We start from the raw sequence: 6,000 nt of genomic DNA on the forward strand, positions 1-6,000 counted from the left end.
AATTCACATTCCATACAATTCACCTATTTAAAGAGTGCAATTCAGTGGTATTTGGTATATTACATTATCGGGTTTTTTTTAAATTATAAAATGTATGTAATGCAAAATTCGCCATTTTAACCATTTGTAAATGTAATTTTGAAATTCAGTGGTATTAATTGCATTCACAATGTTGTGCAACCATCACCTCCATTTCAAAAACTTTTTTGTCACCTCAAATAGAAACTCTATATTCTTCATGTCTGTGACATTTCTTTCCTCTGTCAATAGACGCCTAACATTTCCTCGGGCAATGTCTCTGCTTCTGTATTTCTGTGATTATTTTAGTTTGTTTTTGCTTTAGGGTTTTTTTTAACTTTTATTTTTTAGAATGTTAAAAAAAGGACTTTTCTAATTTGGATGCAAGTGCAGACAGGTATGCGATTGGGGCATGGGGCAGCAGTGGAGCTGGTGGAATTCCTGCCAGTGAGACGGGAGACCAGGCAAATGCGAATCTTAGTAAGCAAAACATAGAAAGAATTACACTCGAATAATTTAGCTTTGAGTTGTTTTTCAATCTCTTGAGGTGTTTTAGGGTTTAGTCAGTATTTTCCATGTTTCCCAAATCTGATCAGAGAAATTCAAACATGTAATGAGGGTGTGACTGGAAAAAGAAAATGCCATTCAGGAATATAGCTCCCAAACAATTTCACTCTGTTTCCCAGCACTAAGATCCTTCTTGAGGTTAGCCTTAAGGCCTCTCGGCAGATCTGTTTGAGGGTCGGTCTCAGTCAGATAAGTAAGTAGTGTTGACCTTCTCAAAGCAGCTGGACGCCAGACTGGATCTCCTCTAGACAGCCCGACCTTGGCAGGAGCAGAGAAGGCACCAAAGGCATTCCTATGTTTCACATGGCCTTGTATTGTTAGTGCCATGGACCTGCTCTCCCCAGTGCTTCTCTAGCAGGACATAAGTCAAAGGACCACACTGTCCATAAGCAGTGTTTACAGAATGGACAAAGACTGAGGTAGGAACTCTTCTATGATCTTTAATCTTTTCTAGTCTTTTTGACTGACTAGTAAAACCAAGTACGACTCTGATGTGTGATATTCTTATTGATAAGACTTAGTTGGTAAATTGTTGTTATTCTTATCTAATATATTTCACCTTCTCAAACTTCTATCCCATAAAAATAATTTCAACACTTTAGTAGAAAACCAAACTCACCATTACAAAAATTTAGAAAACCTCAAATGCTTTATTGAACTCTAACACATGCAAACTGGCACGTACAATGAATACATGCCCAATATTCCTAAAGAAAAAAAATATATTTTTATTGTGATCTGCAACTATTCAAATCACTCTAACAAGTTCAGCAATCCCCTTAATTAGGAATTTACTCCACTGGAGATAAAAAGTTTAAGAAGGAATGTGTTCAAAACAACCCAGATATTCACTAATGCTTCAGTGTCATTGATTTATGGTTAAATCTTTTACTTAAAGTACTTGGTTTCAAGAGAAGAAGCTAAAGGAGAATAACCCTGTTTCCCATCATCTATGACAATGAGATGCAGTTATCAAATACTGTGCCATGGTCCTTAGGAGTACCACAGGAGGCTTCAGTGCATTTCCCAGCCTGGCCCCTGCCAGGGACTCAGCAGCTGGTCTAACAGTTTTGACTGTGCTATGAGCATCAAGGTTAGAGCTGAAGTCCCTAAAAATGACTCAGCTTAAGGAAATTGTTAGCGCTTTCAGTACATGAAATAGTACTTTAGTCCTTTGAGGAAACATAAGTAATCACTTGTTTTCCAGTAGATAAAAGGATTCAAATTTAAGCAGAGTGAACTATACTTTTTGCCTGTGATAAGCCTTTAGGAGTTTATGAGCAAAATCACAAATTTGATTTTTTTTTAAATTTAGAAATATACTGATAGTATTTGTTTTGTAACACTAATAAAGTAAAAAGACAATGCAAATCATTTCAACATCACTTATTTTGGGACTTTTTTTTTTTTTTTTTTTTTTGGTGAGGGAGATCAGCTGTGAGCTAACATCCGTGCTAATCCTCCTCTTTTTTGCTGAGGAAGACCAGCTCTGAGCTAACATCTATTGTCAATCCTCCTCCTTTTTTTTATTTTTTCTTCCCCAAAGCCCCAGTAGATAGTTGTATGTCATAGTTGCACATCCTTCTAGTTGCTGTATGTGGGACGCGGCCTCAGCATGGCCGGAGAAGCGGTGCGTCGGTGCGTGCCCGGGAATCTGAACCTGGGCTGCCAGCAGCGGAGCGCGTGCACTTAACCACTAAGCCACGGGGCCGGCCCTCACCATCACTTATTTTGGATTTGGAGCATGATTTCAAAGGTAAGGATGTATGTGTATGTGAGAGAGAGAAAGACAGATTGAAAAAAGAATTCTGGGAATTCAGAGCAAGAAAAACAAGGAAAATCATGATAATAATAATTTCTATTTCAGTTTACAATACATGATTAAAAGATATTTGGAAAAGCTGATTCATGAAATGTATGATACTGTCCATCTTCCTGCCCCATAGTATATATCTACTCTGTACCTCCGTCAAAATCATTTTGAAGACTTTTGCCACATTACGGGAGGGAAGTGGTAATCATTTAAGAAAAGACTTGAAAGCGTGGGTGAGAATGCTAACAGATTTAGAAAGGTGCTCAAGCACCATCAGGACTGTTATGGTACATTATATAGTAAATGAGCGGTTTCCTTTTTTTAAATATCATCTTTATCCTCAAGGTTCATCCATGTGGTCACGTATTGCAGAATTTAGTTCTTTTTTAAGGCTGAATAGTATTCCACTGTATGTATATACCACATTTTCTTTAGTCATTCATCTGTCAATGGATATTTGGGTTGTTTCCATATCTTGGCATTCTTGCAGCGTTATTCTGAATAATGCTGCAAAGAACATGGGAGTGCTAATATCTCTTCCATACCCTGATTTTAATTCTTTCAGATAAACACCAAGAAGTGAGATTGTTGAATCATATGGCAGTTCTATTTTTAATTTTTTTTGAGGAATCTCCATACTGTTTTCCATAGCAGCTGCACTATTTTGCATTCCCACTAATAGTGTGCAAGGGTTCTAATTTCTCCACATCTTCACTAACATTTGTTGTCTTTTGGTTTTTTGGTAAGAGCCATCCTCATACTAGTGAGGTAATATCTCGTAGTTTTGACTTGCATTTTTCTGATGACTAGTGACATTGAGCAGTTCCTATATACCTGTTAGCCATTTGTATGTCTTCTTCGGAGAAATGTCTATACAAGACCTTAGCCCATTTTTTAATCATCTGATTATTAGTTTTTTTTGCTATTGAGTTGTAGGAGTTCCTTATATTTTGGAGGTTAATGTCTTATCAGATATATGGTTTACAAATATTTTCTCTCATTCTATAGGTTGCCTTTTCACTCTGTTCATAAGTGAAATAAGCCAGCAATAGACAAACACTACGTGATTCCACTTATAAGAGGTAACTAAAATAGTTAAATTCATAGAATCAAAGTGGAATGGTGGTTGCCCGAGCCTGAGGGAAGGGAGAAATGGGGAGTTACTAATCAACGAGCATAAAGTTTTATTTAAGCAAGATGAATAAATTCTGGAGATCTGCCATGCAACATTGTACCTATAGTCAACAATACTGTATTGTACACTTAAAATTTTGTTGAGAGTAGATCTCATATTGTGGTCTTACCACAATAGAATAAAAAAATTTTTATATTTGATCACAGAGCTGCTTGGTCACTATTTTTCACTGCAAGTGCTGGCATTCTATGGAGAAGGAAGTTCAAGCAACCTAATGTTTTCTAATCTCTTCTGTAACTCTTAGTAACCTCTCACAGAACCCCTACTGGCATCTGCAGAACCCCTACTGAGAAACCCATGCTATAGATTGTAAGCTCCTCAAGCGTGGGAACTGCATCTTATTTGTTTTGGGATCCTAAGCACCCAGCATGATGCCTGGAATAAAATTGATGTCCGATAAATATTTGTTGAACCGAAAAAAAATCATCTTCACCCTAACAGCTAAATTACAGCATAATTTTTCTTGATCTTTCATAGATTTACTTACAGATGTTTTGCCTTTAAAAATCCAAATGGATAGCAATTATTGAACAAATCAGATGCCATGTTATGTTCATGTTACCAAACAGCTTTCATTTTCAAAGCTATAATTTGTTGAATTATATCTGTAATTCATTCTGCTTCTTAGTTATTCAAGGAGTCTTCAAAACCACTGAACACTTATGAAAAATTTGTTATTTTCAGTTTGGCAGTAGTCTGTATAACAAGTTTCAAAATAGGATAGTTTTTTAAGGAGTACTGGGTAAGGGGGGAGGCCAAACTGAGAGTAAATGGACAACAGGCGATATTTACTCTTCGTATCTAGTTATTATTCCATGACCTGTTAGTCATAGGGCCTTGTATGGAAAATTACACATGCACGAATATTTTGTAACCAAAGGGTTATAATCTACAATTGCTCTCATACTTATCTGGTTCCACAGTAGGAAGTCAAAGAAGTGTGTATTTGTCATTTTGTGGTTGATTCAGTATGCCGGTACTAGTACATTTGAAATAACAGTCTACATTGTAACACTCAGATGCAGATAACATGTAATTTCTAATCTTAGTGAGCTAAGGGAATAAGACTAATTGTACTCTGAGGGTAAGAAATCAATGTCTACCAGATTGTTAGTGTCCAAGGTTCAGAAGAACACACTATCATCTTCATAACTGAGCAACGCCTCTGTTCCATGCTGTTAGGAACTAATCACTGATAAAAGTCAAGACCTTCCATAACCAGCCACATTGTGATTTCTCAAGGCAACCCAAAGGATTATGAGTTAAAAGTCATCCCGTCTTGCCAATCTCCAAGATAAAGACTGAACTGTGGAAAGCAGACTTTCTTTCTGGCAAAGGGTAAAAAATATGTTTGAAAAAGCAACTGTTTTTTAAAAGAATAAACATATTAAAGTCAGCAAAAAAATTTTTGATAAATTGCTCAAAATCACAATTTGCCAGTGTAAATGCTACAGCAAATACAACACAATTGCCAGATTGAAAGAATGAAGAAAAAGATGAAGAGATTTTATTTGAATTTATCTTTGGTCCAGGTGTTTTAAAACTCTATACACTAGAACAGTATAGAATATTTTGAAAGAGAGAAATCTCTGTTTTTGTCTTACTGTGTAAGACTGCTCACATAGGAAAGAAAGTTTGGGATCTTTACTGTTTGTCTTCTTATTTGCCCTTTTCTCATACAGACATGCTTATTTTATATAAGAAAGAATTTCCAAAAAATTATATTAAAATCATATATTTAAATAAAGTGTATCACATTTTTCATTCTATGTGGGAAACTCTGATTATAAGTAAGAATTCTGATAAAAGATTAGCTTACATTAAGAAGTGCATCTGTCTGCTTATCAGAAAGAAAAAAGAGATATCAAAAAAATGAAGATGGGTGTTGTTTAGCCAGTTCTCCTCAGGGCCTAAATCAGAGCTGATAATGACTCAGCAGCTGGAGATGATATGTAGACTCAAGCACCCATGCATGAATTAGAGGCTAGACAGAGCCAGGCAAGGCCAGCAGAGTGATGAAAAACATGTTCCTCCTTGTGTTTTTATCTTACTACCCAGCCTTTAAAACTGACAGAGCCTCTAAAATGTTTTAGTTACCGCTTAACTCAGAGACATTGACGTGGAGATGGGAACAGCCACTGGAACGGAGGTGCTGTTGAAGTACTCAGCCACGCTGAATTATTCATGGAGAGTAAGGTCCTCTGTCCCCTGAGAGCAGGTTGAGGTTGGAGATTCGCAGCCGAAATGAGAATCTCTCCTGTCCCCAGCTCAGTCCCACCCCCATGCTGGCACCTGCATTTGTGATCAGATGTTCCAGAGCGGGAGAAGTCCCATTTCTGAGTGCTGATCCTGGTCAGAACTTTACTAAATTCTTTACTAACGAATCAAAATGATCAGCATATTCTTC

The sequence above is a fragment of the Diceros bicornis genome, chromosome 1 (genome assembly GCF_020826845.1).
Source record: "Diceros bicornis minor isolate mBicDic1 chromosome 1, mDicBic1.mat.cur, whole genome shotgun sequence".
NCBI classification, from domain to species: Eukaryota; Metazoa; Chordata; class Mammalia; order Perissodactyla; family Rhinocerotidae; genus Diceros; species Diceros bicornis.